Raw genomic sequence first — 19,106 nt, 5'->3', positions numbered from 1 at the left:
ACATAGGAGGTTAGTGTGCAAAATTAGAGCAAATGGTATTGGGGGTAGGGTACTGACATGGATAGAAAATTGGTTGGCAGACAGGAAACAAAGAGTAGGGATTAACAGGTCCTTTTCGGAATGGCAGGCAGTGACTAGTGGGGTACCGCAAGGCTCGGTGCTGGGACTGCAGCTATTTACAATATACATTAATGATTTAGATGAAGGGATTAAAAGTAACATTAGCAAATTTGCAGATGACACAAAGCTGGGTGACAGTGTGAAATGTGAGGAGGATGTTAGGAGAATATAGGGTGACTTGGACAGTTTGGGTGAGTGGGCAAATGTAGTTTAATGTGGATAAATGTGAGGTTATCCACTTTGGTGGCAAGAACAGGAAGGCAGATTACTATCTGAATGGTGTCAAGTTAGGAAAAGGGGAAGTACAACAAGATCTGGGTGTCCTTGTTCATCAGTCACTGAAAGTAAGCATACAGGTACAGCAGGCAGTGAAGAAAACTAATGGCATGTTGGCCTTCATAACAAGGGGAATTGAGTATAGGAGCAAAGAGGTCCTTCTGCAGTTGTACAAGGCCCTGGTGAGAACCCAACTGGAGTATTGTGTGCAGTTTTGGTCTCAAAATTTGAGGAAGGATATTATTGCTATGGAGGGAATGCAGCTTAGGTTCACTGGGTTAATTCCAGGGATGGCGGGAATGTCATATGTTGAAAGATTGGAGCGATTGGACTTGTATACACTGGAATTTAGAAGGTTGAGAGGGGATCTGATTGAAACATATAATATTATTAAGGGATTGGACACGCTAGAGGCAGGAAGCATGTTCCCGATGTTGAGGGAGTCCAGAACCAGAGGTCACAGTTTAAGAATAAGGGGTAGACCATTTAGAATGGAGTTGAGGAAAAACTTTTTCACACAGAAGGTTGTGGCTCTGTGGAATGCTCTGCCTCAGAAGGCAGTGAGGCCAATTCTCTGGATTCTTTCAAGAAAGAGTTAGATAGAGCTCTTAATGATAGCAGAGTCGAGGGATATGGGAAGAAGGCAGAAACAAGGTACTGATAGTGGATGATCAGCCATGATTACAGTGAATGGCGGTGCTGGCTCGAAGGGCCGAATGGCCTTCTCCTGCACCTATTGTCTGTTGTCTACTACAGGCAACTCTCTCAGATCTGATTGGTCAAGCCTGATGAGGTCACAAACAACACGAGTTCTAAACTATATTTCTGTACTATCATGGAGATTGTACAATTGCATCTCTAGATCTTGCCTTTGCCTCAGCTTATCTGTAGCTGGAACCCTCACTCATGCCGATATTACTTGTAGATCAGTATTCCAATGCATGTTTGATGACCTCTGTTTTATCGTCCTTAAAACTGGTGTATAACCTTGTCATAACCTTATGTCCATTGGCTCATCACACTGATACTCACTGGCCCTGACTTTCTTCAAATTAATCAATATTTGACATCAAGTTTCCAAGACTTGCTTTTAAATCCCTACATAGCCTTAACTAATCCTATTGCTATAATCATCTCCACCCCTTTAATTATTCAAGATTTCTATTCCATTTGGACACCTGAAACTTCTCTGCATTTGACATACTGTCATTGATAGCTATGCCTTAAATCTATAAAGACTAAAGCCATCGAATTATTCCCTTAATCTGTTTATCTACGCTTCTTTTCACGCACCATTTTAAATCTTTCTCTTTTACATTGTTCTCTGTTAGTTTCTTCTATTTCTCAGTATTCAATTTTATTTGGGGTTATTTTTAATTTCAATCATTGAAGCTAATTAGTTGCAAAAGATAAAATCTGGGGAAGGTTGAGATTAATTTGAAAATGGAGTCTCAAAGAAACAATTCTCAATGAGTTGATTATTAAAGTATGAAACGTTTTAAAACAAGAGCAAGTAATTTCAATACATTACCTACACATAAGCCTAGTCTACAAAGAAGCAAATCTAATAAGCAACAAGGTTATATTTACCAGAAGGATATCAACAGGAGCAATGACAGATGGAAACACACACACATAATGCTGGATGAACTCAGCAGGCCAGGCAGCATCAATGGAAAAGAGTTCAGTCGATGTTTCGGAACAAGACCCGATGAAGGTTCTTTTCTGTACTCATTTTCCATAGGTGCTGCCTAGCCTGCTGAGATCCTCCAGCTTTCTGTGTGTATTACTTGGATTTCCAGCATCTACAGATTTTCTCTTGTTACAGATGGAAACACTTTAGTCCAATCTTACCACACAGCTCTGTTATTCCAAGGATAACAAGTGATATGAACATCAAACATACCTGACTTGTTCAAAGCTGTACCTTATAACTAGAATCACTCACTCTGCTGATTAAATAAAGTTCCCAGTTTACACAATGATGCATATTTTTAAAAAATATTATGAACCTCAATGCAAATCATATTTGAAATAATAGATTAATTATTTTATAAATACAAATATTATTAGATCTATTAATGAAGCAGTAAATTCATAAATATGCAACTTTTCTTGTTGGTCTGGCAAAAGAAATTAATGCACTTTGTTATGTTAGGCATTCTAATTTACCTGATATATACATAATAATTTAACATAGGTCAGGCATTTAGTAAAAGAAACTCAGAGCAGGTAAATTTCAACCCCTGCTTTGTACTGTGGAATGAAGGAAAGGTTCATAAGGTTCCCTTTCCAGCACAACCCATAGAATAAAATATCTGCTGGTCCCAAATTAATTTACGATTTACCTCCCAGAATTATTGTCAGCACTACTCATTAATGGCTGAGCTGAGCTGAAGAGCTTATGCAAACAATCCAGGGCTGCTTTGCTCCCATGACTAAATTGATTTAAATATTTTTAAAAATAAAATTCTTCAATGGTAGGAATTATAATTAACCTAAGTAATCTTGGGGATGCAAAGGTGAAAATAAGGGCAGCTGATTTTTATGTAGCAAATAGTAATGTCACAATGAGGCAGATAATCTATTTTTATGATGTTCAATTGCAGGATAAAAATTGGCTAGGGCATCAGGCATAAATAATTTCCCTCATTTTTTTTTTGTCTTTGGTTTCCCTTCTTTGCCTGTGAAAGTAGTTGAGGCCTCTATTCACCGTTTTATCCAATAATATATCTCCCTCAGTGATGTACTGTACCTAGATGAAGAAATGGATCGCAAACTTCCCACTTGGCTATTTTATGAGACCACATCACTTTGAATCAGAACTGTGAAGAATGAGGAAAGGAAGACTGCAAAAGAAAATTAACAGTTTCCTCTTTGCATGCCTGGCCTCCCATCACCCACTGCTCCCATTTTCTTCTGTAGTTCAGCCAAGTCCATCCCATTCCAACATGAAATAAACTGTTCACTTACTGTTTTCTGAGTTCTTGAAACCTTTGATGCAAATTGCTCCTCTTCCACTTCTCTGAGATGATGACAACCAAACCTTTTGATTGCACGACACCAGACAAGCGTGCTAGCCAAGCTGGCAGATAAAGAAGGTAGCTTTTCAATAAAATGTTAGCAACACTCAACACCGCCATGTCCTGAAACAAACGCTATTTGATTGTGAAGCAACAGGGAGTGACGAAGAGACTTCCATATTCAATTATGAAGTGCACAAGTCAATAAACCTGGTGTAAAATATTTTAAACGATCTATAATAGATAAGTTGGAAGTCCAAGTTACTTCTTCTTGAAACACTTCAACAAATGCTCTCACAAACTCCCAATACCGTATTTTTGCCCATTTCATTAAGCAGTTTTTGCAACAAAATTTTTCCTTGGTCTTAAACTCCAAATCCACTACCCCACTCCTTGGATCCCCATTGTGGTGGAGTCGATATTTATGGCAAGGTCCTTCACTGCAGCTTATTTCAAAATGCAGATTTCATTCCTTTCTGTCTTTGCTTTGCAAATGACAGGCTTTTAAAATTCAAGCCTATGGCATCTGGTTGTCAGTTGCTGTTTATTTTTCTCCAATGCCCTTTTCATTCTCAATGATGTCTTTAGTTCTCTAACGAGACTTGTCAAAATATAAAACAAAAAGAGAACTTTAGCAATACCTTCAAGAATTTAAAGGTGAGTACTTTTGTGAAAAAGGACTTGATAATCATTCCCTCATTTGCCTTTGATAGAATGACATGTCATCCCTGAATGGACCAATAAAGCACAAAAAGGCAACCCATGGCAACTCTAATTCTCCTCAAAAAGAGTATTTCAATCACCTTTTCATGAAATAGGATAAACCATGAATTATGTTGGAACTCTCAGCACAGAAGTAGATTATTCTACCAAATTGGTCCAAGCTGCTGGGGAGGCCCCTGAAGAGTCCGACAATATCCTCCTTCATTTTACCCTCTTATCATATCTCTAAAAAATAACCTCTACAAATATACTCCTTTTTCATATTTATCAAGATTCCCCTTTAAGTTTATCTCAATTATTCAATGTGATATCAAGAACCATGTTCCTGCTTCTCCCTGGACAGAGGAGAGCCTGATCGCCTTATTAGTGACCGTCTGTAAGGGATTTCCTAACATGTTCTAACCTCACAATGGCATCTCATTTTCATATTTTAAACACCTCTTAAAAAGTCATTCCAGCCTTCTCCTTGCTAATGAAAAATTGAGTTATTTGATTTTTTTGGTTCATTTCTAGAAGAGCCTAGAAAATAAAACTGAAATGGAGTCAATCAAATATTCAGATTATTACTTAACTTTAAGGTATTCATCATCAATAAGAAACTTGAAAAACAAAGAATCTTGTTTATGAAGAAAAAAATCTAATCAGCTCATAGGAAATTAATGCAAATGATAAAGGGGATCTTATTCAGTTAAATTTCCTTAATGGAGGGAGATGACAACACAATCATTGTTTTTCGTAGACTCTTGCACTGCTCTGTTTAATGTCACCAATAGGCATTGGCTGAAAGTAGACATGATATGAAAAATTTCATTCTCCTGTGACATGAAGGGCTTCTCCCATCCTGTCATTCTCCAGTTGTTGTCTCTTATCAGGTCGGAGTAACTGAACTGTGAATACATTTTCCCATATATCATCCACAGATAAAAATGTTCAATCATGTGTGCTTATATCATTGTTAATTCCTCAACTGCCATTTATAATATCAAAAACTAACAGACAATTCATTGGAATTATGTCCATGACTAAATTCTTTGATTCACATTATTACTTTTGATGTTATACCATAAAATATTAAGCAGTTGTCTTTTTTACTATTTAAAGGGGACACTGCCTTAATGAACAAGTGGCAAATGTATTTTCAAAACATTTAAATTATAATGTGTTGGTGACAGAAACTGCAGTAAAATGCAGATCATGTTATGCAAGATTGACTCTTCAAAATGAAGACTCATTTATTGATTTTATTTCTCCTTCCTTCCCATCTCAGGAAAAACCTTGTTGCAAATTAAATTGTCCATTAATTTCCAGAACAATAGTGCAACCATTATAAAGACATCTTACACACATCACAACACAGATCAAATACACAGACGAAACTTATTTAAAGGGGAAGGAAGTGCAGTGGATTAGCACTCTCTGAAGCAGATTATATTTGTGGGTATTCTCAATTTGAATTCCAAGTTGTTGCAAATTCATGACACAACAGATATGTCTATTGATAACAGTGTGTATCCTTTTCTCATCTTTGGAGATACAAGTGACTGCAGATGCCGGAATATGGAGCCAGATAAACACACTGCCAAAGGAAATTTGCATCTGTGGAGGCAAAGGACAGGTGATATTATTGGTCAACACCCTCCATCAGGACTGAGATTGTGAAGCGGAGAGCTGAGGCAGGAGATGTCAAGTAATAGGTGGATCCAGGTGAGGTTGGACGGGTGGGATAGGGAGGGATGAAGATACTGACCAAGATTGGACAGGTGGGATAGGGAGGGATAAAGATACTGATTGAGGTTGGACAGCTGGGATAGGGAGGGATGTAGATACTGACTGAAGTTGGACAGATGGGATAGGGAGGGATGAAGATACTGACCGAGGTTGGACAGGTGGGATGGGGAGGGATGAAGATGCTGACAGAGATTGGACAGATGGGGTAGAAAGGAATGAAGATGCTGACAGAGGTTGGACAGATGGGATAGGGAGGGATGAAGGTACTGACTGAGGTTGGGCAGATGGGATAGGGAGGGATGAAGATACTGACTGAGGTTGGAGAGATGGGATAGGTATGGATGAAGATACTGACCGAGGTTGGACAGATGGGGTAGGGAGGGATGAAGATGCTGACAGAGGTTGGGAAGTGATACCTGGAGGTGACAATGGGCTGCAGATTATGGAATTTGATAAGAAAAGGAAGTGATGAGTGACATCAGATAAGAAAGGGTTGGTAGGCAGAAGACACAGTAGGGAAGGTAATAGGGGATCAACTGGGCTGATAGTCAGATGGAAGCAGGTGTGAGAGTGGAAAGAAACTGCGTAACAGGGCTGGAAGGAATGGTTTGTGTAACAGGATGTGGGTCAGTCAGAACAGAGAAAGGAACAGATGGACTGTAAGTTACCTGAAATTGGAGAATTCATTGTCTATGCCATTTGGTTGTGGACTACCATGGTGGAATAGGAGATGGTCACCTAGCACAGCATCCAATTGTAGTGGTTTTTTGATTAGGATTTTTATGTAGTTGACTGAGAACAATCTCAATGTTTTAGGCAGAAATGCTTCATATTTCTTTACCCTGCAAATGCCATCTCATCTCCACATTCAATTTGCAGCAGCTCAGATCCCAAAATAATGGTTCTATTGACTAAATACTTAGGCAGCTGAGGTAAAAATAATGAGGCATTGAAATAACATCTTCTTACTTTCTTTACTTTGCAGTCTTTTTAAATAAATAAATTAATAAATTTATTACATCATTACATCAGAAATTAATACATCAAGAAGGGTCCTGATGAAGGGTCTCGGCCTGAAACGTCGACTGTACCTCTTCCTAGAGATGCTGCCTGGCCTGCTGCATTCCCCGGCAACTTAGATGTGTGCTGGTTGGTAAGAACTCCCGTTCCATTCCCTAGTGTTTCTGGGACTGTTGCAACTGTTCTGATGACCACATCGTCTACATTGATGCTTCCTTAAATATGTCAGGGCTCTCAGCTGTATCCACTCAGTTACCTCTACTGTTACTCTCACCCCACTTCTCCCATGTAAATATTGAACCTTCTACCCCTCTAACCCCGATATTCAATAGATCCTATGCAATTTCCACTACACCTATATGTTGGCTCCCCAAACAAATCTTCCTCTCCTGTCCCCTACAGCATTCCTAAAGGTTCAACTACTCTAATGCTCTGATTCACTCTTCTGTCTCCAGCTGAGCCCTCTCCCCAGAGCATCTTTCCTATGCAATCTCACAAGAGTCAACATTGCCCTTTGCCTCTTCCTTTTCCACAATCCAGGAAGACAAAAGGTCCTTCCAGGTGAAGAAGTCATCTACTTGTATTAATTCCAATCTGGTGTGCTGCATTCAGAATCAGGTTTAATATCACTGGTATATGTCGTGAAATTTGTTAGCTTTGTGGCAGTACAATGCAACACATAACAACAGAGAGAAAACTGTTCACACTGTTGTCCCCCCATAAAGAAGAAACCTCTGACAGATTTGGTGACCAGTGTGAAGAACACCCCTATTCAGTTGGCAAGAGCAACCTTGAGGTTCCAGTTGCCTGTCAGTTTCATTCTCTATAATGCTCCCACCCTGAGTTCTCTGTCATTGGCCTTTTCAGCTTAACGAAAGCCAACATTTTAGCCCCAGCAACAGCATCTCACCTTCTAACAAGGCAGAACGCAGCCCTCAGGATTCAACACTGATAACAATCTCAGATAACCAGATTACTCAGTTGTGTCACAATTTACTGGTTATTAATGAAAGGTCATCCTGTAATTTTATCTCAGATTTATAGTGTTTTGTGTCCCACAGTTCCAGTTTTGCTTTTTCTCCTTAGCTTTTTCTCAATCATTTCCCTCTATTTACATTTCCACCAGAGCAATCAGCTGTGATTACCCACTTTTATCAACTCCCCTCTGATAACACTGACACCACTCTTACCATCTGTCTCTCGTGATCTCGACTTTATTCTACACAGCTTGCTCTCTTCTTTCTCTGCAGTTTTAAACCTGTTTATTTCCAATTCTTCTTGGTTCTGATGACAAGTCATCAACGACAGGTGCTAATTCTATTTCACTCTCCCCAGCTGCCTAATCTGCCAAGTATTTCCATCATTTGCAGTTTATAATGTCTTGTTTACTTTGTGAAGATGCATTCAAATAGTACAGCAAAGCTCTGAATAACACAGACACATGGAGAAAATAACTTTCTGCTGGGACTTGCAGGGAAGATAACTCTGCTGGGACTTGCAGGGAAGATAACTCTCTGCTGGGACTTGCAGGGAAGGTAACTCTCTGCTGGGACTTGCAGGGAAGATAAATCTCTGCTGGGACTTGCAGGGAAGATAAATCTCTGCTGGGACTTGCACGGAAGATAGGTCAAACTCAAAATGACTTTACAGTTTTATGGAAGAATTGAGAGGGCTTGACAAATTCTGTGAAAAGGAAAGAAAACATTAAGCAAAATGTGAAGACAAATTTCGGAGACCAACACGCTGTTCTAAAATGAAGAATCAGAAACAATCAGTAAATCAAAACATTTCTAAATCTTTCACATCCATTGCAAGGTTTGTTACCAACTTGTGTGATCTCCATTAACATTCATTACTTTTCAAGAGTTTGTCTGAGTGATTTGCTTTCATTCCAGGCAATTTTACTTTGTTGCTTTAAGTATTTTCCTGGTGTGAGCTCACACAGTAAACACAGACAGAATGGTAGCAGAGAGACATGGGTGTAAATTAATGAAACTGCAGGTCACAGTTAGAAAAACATGGGATCCTGGGATTCTAAATAGAAGCATAGAGTACAAACAAATGGGTATAATGAAATCTCAGGTGCAGATATATAGAATATATTTTGTTTTCTTTCTTAACTCCTTCTCTTGTGAAGACACAGTGCCAAAGACTGTCACACCACGAAGCAGACCTCTCAGTAGCTGCCTTCATTGGTTACCTTGCATGTGTGGGGTTCAGACATTAATCGAAAAAGTTCTTACAAGCTTAAAAAGACATGCTAAACCAGCGCTAGCAAATATTAGGGCAGTCAATTTCTATTCTGCAGACACAAGTTTTATAAACTATACTGGTCCACCCAGTGGTAAATTTTTAATGCTTTATGATTTTACTAGATCCCAATTGGATTATAATTTTAGCAACTACTAAGATATTGAATGCAATAGATCTAATAACAGTGCCAGTTTAGCACCATAATTAGCATATCCTTTTATTGAGTACAGATCTGAGAGACCATTTTCAGTTTTGCCTGAATCTCTGGTTTGTGAACAATGTCCTCTTTATGGTTCATACTGTATGCTCTAATTAGCAATTATAATAAGACTTGTGCCAAGCCTTGACAAAGGATACCTTCAGCAGTGCACAGTCTTGTAACTAACGTACCTTAAGTTATACTTGAGGCTTTATGAAATTGACTTCTAGCCTCTACATGGAATAATTCTCTGGAATTAGCCTCCAGTAAAAGTTATTTATGTTTACTGCATTTGGAAGCTCACTCCTGAAGACAATGCTAAACAGATTACAACATTGTGTGAGTATATTATAAATGCCTCAAGATTTCGAGACGGAATGAATGTGTCCACACAATTATAAGTATATTTGGCAACACCACAGGGGTTGAAGTTCTTGACACTAATGGGGAATGGGATTAATTGTAGCACCCACTTTTCCATAAATTGCAGGTGGTAGTGGAGGAACTTTATGTGAAAACAAAGCAAGTTTCAAAATATCAGTGTATTAAAGTGTAATAAATATTATGTTGCATACAGAATAAGTAATCTGTCTAAAAGTCTACCACATACAGTCTGGTATCACTGCTTGCTAAAATGCAGTGTTTCCATAGAGTAATACAGCACAAAAACCGGCCTTTTGGCTCATCTAGTCCACACTAACCAAGATTTGCATTTAAGCTTTGTTATTGTCCCATTGACAATGCTTGGTCCACATTCTTCTAAGCCTTTCCTATCCATGTAACTGTCCAAATGTTTTTAAAATGTTGTTATTGCTTACAAGGTCAAAGTTGGTCCTTGTTCTGAAATGACATTCCACTTTTTAAAAACGTTCTTAGCTTTACGAATACTGAGTGTTTAAGATTGGTTCATTAAATATCGCTTCTCCTCTTGTGAGTGGCCACTTCATTAAGTACAGCTGTACACCTGCTCATTAATGCAAATTTATAATTGGCTAATTGTGTGGCAGCAACTCAATGCATAAAAGCATGCAGACATGGCCAAGACGTTCAGGTATTGTTCAGTTCAAATAAAATGTGGCCGTGGGATGATTGCTGGTGCCAGGCATAGTAATTTAAGTATCTCAGAGACCTCCTGGAATTTTCATACACAATAGTCTCGAGAGATTACAGAGAACGGTGTGAAAAGCAAGAAAAAGTCCGGTGAGCAGCAGTTCCGTGGGTGAAAACACCTCGTTGTGAGATTGGTCAGAGGAGAATGGCCAAAATGGTTCAAGCTGACAGGAAGGCGACAGTAACTTAAATAACCATGCGTTACAACGGTGATGTGCAGAAGAGCATCTCTGAACACACAACACACAAATTTTGAAGTGGATGTGTGACAGCCGCAGAAGGCCACACTGGTTTCACTGGGTGTATCTAATAAGGTAGCCACTGGGTGTATATCCTAATGGATCCAGTCAGCATCCTCAGAGCTAAAGGAAGACCTGCAGTTAGAAATGCTGAGACTGCAAGTTCTGCTTCTGAGACAGAGGGGACATTTGCTGTCAACTTTTAACAGCAGAGGAACTCAAAACGCACAGCAGAAACCTTATATATTTTTGTACTGTTTTTGAAATGACAGAATTTCAAGCTTCAAAAGACCTTTCAGAACTCATGGAAATAAGCAATCTATTAAAACAGTTTTCTCCAGAGGTGGCAGAGTTGGATGATCTTTGATTTGGCAATCTGTTAAATTAATAAATTATGCTTAACATTATGTATTACATCATTAAGATAACATTAGCACTGTCCTAATCATGGCTTGTATAAAAATTCAGTAAATCTTACCTGAGGGATTGAGGGTACGATCAAGGAAATCAAGAAGTATAAAACTATGATGTCCAACTTCATTAGGAATCCAAGTAAGCTGAAAAATCAAGAGTCCTTCCATTAATATCCTAATTGTGCTAATTATCAATAAGCTGCCTCCGTGAGAGTACTGAAGCAACTAGAAAAAAATAAGGTTAAACTGAGGAGCCAAAAAAGGTCACTTTGTCCCTTGCTGTCATGACTAGCATGTGATACAACAACTATGCAAATGTGGACATTCAAAGCATTCGACCTCTATCAACTAATCCATAACTAACCTATGAGATTGGTGAGGAAGAACACTACATGGTGAACCATAGGTCCAAGGTCATCTGTTCCTCCCACTCATGCTGCAAGGGAGTTCTCCGGAATTGACCTGGTCTCTATTAATTAATGTAAATGAATTGGGGCTCTAGGGACTTTGGAATCAAGTACGGGTCATTTCATAGAGCACTACATTTACCTGGTTGCCTAATTGAAGGAGTTCTAAGGCATGTACATGTCATGTCTCCAATTACTCATGCGCTGCATTAAAAATGTAACAAATTTGCATATAAATGGCTCTGGAGCCCCCTAGGGAGTCTGTCTCATAGATCGAGCTACCCACTGAATTCCTTGTTACACACTGAGGCCACTGCAGTCAGGCTAGACAGGGTGACACATAGAAGACAAATTGTTCTCCAGTGCAAAGGATACAAAAAACAGGAAATGTTGCAGCACAGATCAGTGGAGTTGTGATAAATCCAAAAGGAAATGTCAAAAGTGAAAGCCAACAGAATGGGGGACATGGGTTTGTGGAGTGGGCAATCACATAGTCCTACTGTAAAAATAGATTGACTTCCATGTGTATATCAATAAGAATAACACAAAATAGATGTGGAGCGAACACTCATAGTGTCACTGTTTAAAACATAAAGAGTTCCAGTTTAAGACAGAGTTGAAGCTAAATTTCATCCCCCAGAGAGTTGAGGACCATTGGAATTTTGTTTCTCAAAGGGCAGTGGATTGTTTTTTCAGTCAGAGACAGAAGGGGTGAAAGGTTGAGTGGGCAGGCAGAAATTCAGAGTTGAGGAGATAGTTAGATGTACCATGATTCTATTGAAGTGCGGAGAGGCTTTCAGGAGTCAAGGAACAATTCTCTGCTCCGCGATTGTACACTAGATACGTACTTTTATATAAACAATGTTTGCAACACTCAAGATGTTTACCTGTTTGAACATCACCTTGTCTCTGTCCAAGTACTCTGGAACCTTGATCTCAGTATTCCAGTGCCCCGTTTGCTTTAGCTGCTGGGCAGCATCAATGAACCTTCCATTGTAGTCTATTCCAATGACCTATGAAAGAAACATTTTAAATAATCTATGTAAAGAATGGTGTTGCTGGGTACTCAGAATTGGACAGTTCATGATGAGGAAACATTCCTGGCTCATAGGCTTACTCATGTTGAAAGACTAGGATGGTCAGGGTTTCCAAAACCGGCAATCAAGTTGTATAAATGTTCTTTATAAACACGTTTGGAAGTTTATCACATTACATGCACAAATGTAATTTTTCCCATTATTTCCTTCAGTTGTTCATCACAATGTTCATCACGATGAGAGGCATTGATTGTGTGGATAGTCAGAGGCTTTTCCCCAGGGCTGAAATGGCTAACATGAGAGGTAATCAGAAGTAAGTACAGAGGAGATGTCAGGGGTAAGTTTTTTTTTACGCAGAGAGTGGTGAGCGCGTGGAATGGGCTGCCGGCGACGATGGTGGAGGCGGATACAATAGGGTCTTTTAAGAGACTCCTGGACATTACATGGAGCTTAGAAAAATAGAGGGCTATGGGTAACCTTAGGTAATTTCTAAGGTAAGGACATGTTCGGCACAGCTTTGTAGGCGGCAGGGCCTGTATTGTGCTGTAGGTTTTCTATGTTTCTACAGTGGTCCAGCTTGAAGAATGAAGAAAATTGCTCCCCACCTATGAGAGTTGGCATTCATGCTGAGAAGGGCTGTAGCTGAGAACAGTGGCAGTCCCGGATTCAGTCTCTGATCTACAAACAACCGGCTGCCCCTCATTGGCCGGTGTTTATCAGGCCATAGCGTAAGGATTAATGATGGGGAAAAAGCTTTCTGTTCTGTGGAAAACTGCAATTTCATTGAACACAAACCCCCACCTTCTAGAATAATTACTTGGGTTCAGATAACCACTAATAATGGGATGAGCCTCAGTAACTTCATCACAGGATTGAAATGGAAAGAAACAATTTATTTGTAATTCTAATAAATAAAGTCAATTCAAACAGCACCTTATGAAGCAGCTGTGTCAACATGAACGACAAGAGCCCATTTCCACTGCCCAGGACAAGGCCTGTTGTCCCAAATAGCTGATGTTCCCTGATCACCTGCTTGCACACTCCAAACACCTGGCTGCAGTAACCACTTTCACTCAGGCCTCCGTATTCCAAATCCAACTGTTCCTGAGTAAACCAGACAAAATAGTAAGGTTTTCAGAACTTCCTAGACTAAAATTTCACAAATGTTCAGCAACAGCAGTATAACAGGCTCAGACCCCCTTCTGAGCCTTCCTTGGCATCAGGAATGAAGTATTAAACAAGGAATGAATATTATCACTGACCAAGATTCAGTGAAGCCTCAGACTGACGCCAAAATGGGCAGATTGTAAAAAGGATTAATTTATGATTGTGCTAAATCGTATCCTCCCTATGAATCACTGTTCTGGAAATATATCCACCGATCTTGGTTGGCTTCAAGAACCTTTGTTGAGAATTAATTTCAAAGGTCATAGTTATTCCTCCCTGGACTGAAAAATCTCTACCTTTTCTTTTCTCCTAAACCCCATTTCTAATTTCGGCAAATGAGCTCATTGTAAGAAATGAAATGTGTTTGTGTGGTGAGCATGTGATTCAGCTGGTGTTAAGAACAGGCTTGTTGGGGGAAGCAGTACTATGCTGGACATTACTAGCATTCTCTGCTGGATCATTACAGAGTGGGGATTTGCTCTACTTTGTGCCCAACCGCCCAATGACTCGGCTGCCCACGTGATTATACATGAAGCGTAATTGTGAGATGAAATATGATCAGAGCAAAACCTGCACAAAATTTCTGGTTATGAGGCCTGAAAATATGATAAGAATTTGAAGAAAACTGGTCCTGGAGTAAAACTCAAAAACTTTTAAATGATCTAAATAACATCTTCATGACTTGCTGGACTAAAATTTAGGGTTTGCAGGGCATTTACAGCACTGACCCTGTCAAGTGGTTGGCTTTACACAAGGATATAAGTACAAAGTTAACAATAAGCATTTGAGAGCAAAAGAAGGTATGCTAAACCTTTTTTGCTTCTTGTTTATTAAAGTCAGAGTTGTTTGTTGCTGGTAACCCTCAGATCAGGTACCAGTGCAAGGGAGAGAGGAATGCCCAGTCCCACCCCAACCACAGCTCCTCCTACAGAAATGTGACACCCCATTGTCTCTCCGAGCCGGAATTAATTTAGCTGCAGTTCTATGCCAATCTCCATTAGGTGTTAAGTGTAGTAGCAAAATCATTTCATAATTTAGTTAGCACATTAATGAAATATAATAAAACTATTTACTTTCTCTCATTTTTTCCATCTGGTTTTAAGGTAATGACAAAAAAATTGCTGTTTCATGGTGACTAAATGGAGAATCAGCTCTCTACCAGCATTGACCTCAAGTGCTGTTGTATGTCTCCCTGATGATAATACACACGTGCTTACAGTCACACCATCTCCAGCTCTTCAAAGACTGGACTGGAATTTATGTGAAGGAAGCTTGCACTGATTCTGATACAACGGCCAAGTGGAAGATGCTGCTGTTGGGTTGTGTGATCTTCCTCACCCTTTCCAAGGCTGACAGTAGCACGCAGCTCTTTCTCGGGGTTCATTATTTCATGAAACTCCGAACCAGAACTAAAGGATTTCACTTGCCCAAAGAGTCGGAGAAAGAATGTTGTCTTTCCTTCACAAAGAAAACCCTACCACGCTGATGAAAATGCTAACCGATGATGAGATTCTGAGTTCACTGATTAGGGTTGCGGCTCCTCGAACTCAAGTGAGTATGATACCACTGATTTTATCTGGGGCATCTGTAGGTGACAGTATGAATGGTCTTATACCCCAGGGCTAAGAACAGGAAAATGAGCCAAGTTCACGCGATTGCAGACAATATATATAGTGAGTGAGAATGCAGCTGGGTCTCGGCCACACTCACCCCACTCCTTCTCCCATGAAATAATAGCCTGGCCACAGAGTGAAGCAATAGCTAATGTAGCTTGGTGTTTGATGGGGAGGGTGGATCTGATTATGTGGAGTTTTACATGGGTGTGCCACACTTCAGTGAAAGGAATAAAAGAAAATTTGAGGTAACGGCAGAATATTTTCGTGTCATTTTCTAGTGGTTCAATGAAAGGATTACAGTGAGCTTTGCCTGAAGCATTCCTTCAAAGGGAAAAAGAAACTTGGAATTCAAATACTATGGAATCAATATGCAAAACTTTTTGTTTCCCACTTGGGATTTAGTGTTACAATTATATATGGTTGTTCTACATGGTGCCAAAAGACTTATTACTAACACTCTTAACATTAAACCAGTTCTGTTCAGGACTGTTTGAAGTGAGGGTATTTAATTCATCTCACACAGAAAGCTTGTAAAAGATTTATCTTCAGAGCATCTGGCTATTTTAACTTGTATCAAATGACCTTGTGGACTGTTTTTCCTCATAAGCATGCATGATTGACCTACCTGCACAGCAACATCTGTCTCGTAGTTCAATTGAGTGTTACTGCTGGGAACTGGTATCAGTTGTATGGTCTCCTTGGGGAGAGCGATGGAGTTATCTGCAGAAAACACAAGCTCCTTCAGTGGAAATCTTGTTACTGAGGAAAATGCCAAGTAATTGTAATTCAAAGCGTAAAGGATTCTTTTCTCTGCTAGCTACTTCTTATTTCATAAACTATTAGTACTACCTGTCAGAAATGCTAATCACATTGCTTAACATTTGCACAGTTAAAGGAACACTGAACCATATCAGTATTATTTGAATAAAGTCTACAGTCAAAGGTGCAATGAAGGACATGATAGTCTCAATTTATTGATGATCATTATCATCTGCTGAAGCAACTACCACCAAAACAAACCATAATGTGATCATGTCCTTACACTTCCCATTATCAAATGCAACTTCTTATACCTCTCAAATGATACATAAAGCCTTGATACGAATTGAAGTTAAATGATTGTGGCCAGATTGGTTCCAGTGATGCTCTGTTCAGTGACTTTCTTGTTGTGACTCAGGCACTTACATGGAAAAAAAAGTTTCTCTTGTTTTATGCAAGCAAAAATCATATATCTAATGATTCTTTGCCCTTGAAATTTCAGGTAACCAGGAGAGATGTTTTAATGGTCTTAATAGTTTCTGGATATCAAGACTCAACCTGAGCTGAAATTGTATTTGTTATGCTTTATACAAACATGATGCATTAGAATCATCAAGGGAAGCCGTGGGAAGTGCTTAGAGTGATGAGAGACCTGATTTACTCTGGAGAAATTCAGTAGGTCAGATAGCATCTATGGAAAAGAATAAAGATCTTTTTGAGCCAAGTTCTTTCATTAGGAATGGTGAAGAGTTTTAGCCCAAAACATTGACATTTTATTCCTTTCCATAGATGTTCCCTGACCGGCTGAGCTTCTCCAGCATTTAATGTGTGCTACTTTGGATTTCCAGTATCTGCAGAATCCCTTGTGCTTATGATTACTGTGTGCTTTTACCTGCCATCCCTGGAGCAAATCCTTCAACATTCACCACTGTGACTGGAGTCCGTAACCCATGGCAGGTTCTGGCCAAGCGGAAGCCCAAGTCCTGGAAAAAATGCCTTCTAAAAGCAAATCTCGCAAATCTTGAAGCCTCATCACCTGTTGAAATCCAAGATCCACCCTATGAATACAGAAATAAAATTAGAGAGAATAATGGTACTATGATACGATAAATATTGCAGCATTCAAGGTTACCTCACAAAATCAGAAATCACTAAAACAGTCATTGAAATATTTATGAAGTGTGGACACTTATAGTGGAGGAAAATACTGGAGGAACTCAGTGGACCAGGCAGCAACTGTGCAGGGAAAGAAACAGTTGTCATTTTGCGCTGAGGCTGTTCATCAGGACCAGAAAGGAAGAGTACAGAATCGGAATAATAATATAGGGGGAGGGGGTCTTGGCCCAAAATGTTGACTGCCCATTTCTCTCTATAGATGTTGCTGACTTCCTCCAACATTTTGTGTGGGTTGCTAAAGATTTCAAACCTGCACAGAATTTAAAGACAAGTTTATTTCTGTTCTTTTAATTACTCCATTGTATTTTTTGCCTGCGTTAAGGAAGGAACAAGTCTAATTTGTCAGCAACTTGACAAACACAAAAAATGTAAGCATGGGAAAAGGAAACATGACACTGTTGAGAATGTTTTAGTTGTTCTAGTGCTTGAGGTGAGATTGTGTGCAAAGAGCCTTTATGCACCAGGAAGAACTTGAGGCTACTACTCAATACAATGAAAAATACTTCCCCTCCCAAAACATATCTGTAACCTTAGTGACACTGGTTAATTAGTCTTATCCCTGAGGCATCAACTCAGCAGCACAACTCTGTAAGCAAGGCAGTGTTGGCTTTGATGTTGTGTACGAGACCTGAACCAATTACTTCAGCTGATTCTTGAGATGGTGGTAACATTAAAAACAGGAATATTATAATTATGTAAAGGATCAACAACTCCCCTCTTAAAATGTTTCCCTACCAAATTCAAACTGTCTTTACTTTTAAAGAGGGAAAGAAATGTCAAATCAGATGTAATCTGCTTCATCTTAATTGTCAAATCAAACAATTACACATTTAATCATTTTCTAAACTTCTCCACTTAACCCTTGCCTGCACCACTTGATAGAAAATCCTTCTCTGACCATGCTGCTCAAGACCATATTTGACCGCATCCCACCAACACCTAGTTCCAAAGCGTTTAGCGCATTGAAATGATTTACTTGTTCAGGGAAACATCAGCCTCATGTACTTCATTATGATGAAATGTGAGACCATCTGCAACATTTCTTTCCAGAGAATTTTGTCATATGAACTTTAGTTGTGTTTGAAATCAGCTGTCACCCAGGTGGTACTCAACAAGAGGGAGGGTCAGTTCATCAGGGTCTTTCAAATAAACGTCCAGGATGTTGCATGTGAATTGGTGCAGATTGCCAGGAACTTAAGCCCAGATAGACGACGGAGTCTGTAAAATGTTTTTTTCAGGAATTTCCATACACCTTCAGCCAAAATAATTACAGACATAACTCAAAAATTGGTGCACTTGTGGATAAGAAGGAAGGTTTTCAAAGGATAGTGAATTGTAGATATGAGCAAAGACATGGCAAACGGAGTTTAATCTGGGCGAGTGCGAGGTACTGCATTTTGGGAGGTGAAGTATAGAGGTAACGTACACTTTAATTATAAGAGCTCTTAAAAGAATTGTTGTATATAGGGATCTTGGTGTCCAAGTCCATAGTTCCCTGAAAATCCACAGCACACACAGGTTAGGGAGTAAAGAAAACATACAGTATATTTGCTTACATTGGCTGGGGCAATGACTACAAGAATCAGGGAATTGTGTTGTAGCTGTACAAAATGTTAGGCTTAAATTGGAGTAGAGTTCAGCTCCTATTGTCCCATTACAGGTAGAATGTTAAAGTTTTAGAGAGGTTCACCAGAATGCTGCCTAGATTAGAGAGTATCAGCTATACGGAGAGATTGAACGGACTTAGATTATTTTGTTGGCTCATTGGAGGCTGAGGTTGACCCATAGAGGTTCATAAAATTATGAGAAGCATAGATAGGGTATATAGTCAGAGTCTTTT

The sequence above is a fragment of the Mobula birostris genome, chromosome 12, assembly GCF_030028105.1.
Source record: "Mobula birostris isolate sMobBir1 chromosome 12, sMobBir1.hap1, whole genome shotgun sequence".
NCBI classification, from domain to species: domain Eukaryota; kingdom Metazoa; phylum Chordata; class Chondrichthyes; order Myliobatiformes; family Myliobatidae; genus Mobula; species Mobula birostris.
Note: the sequence above shows the minus strand (reverse complement) of the source record.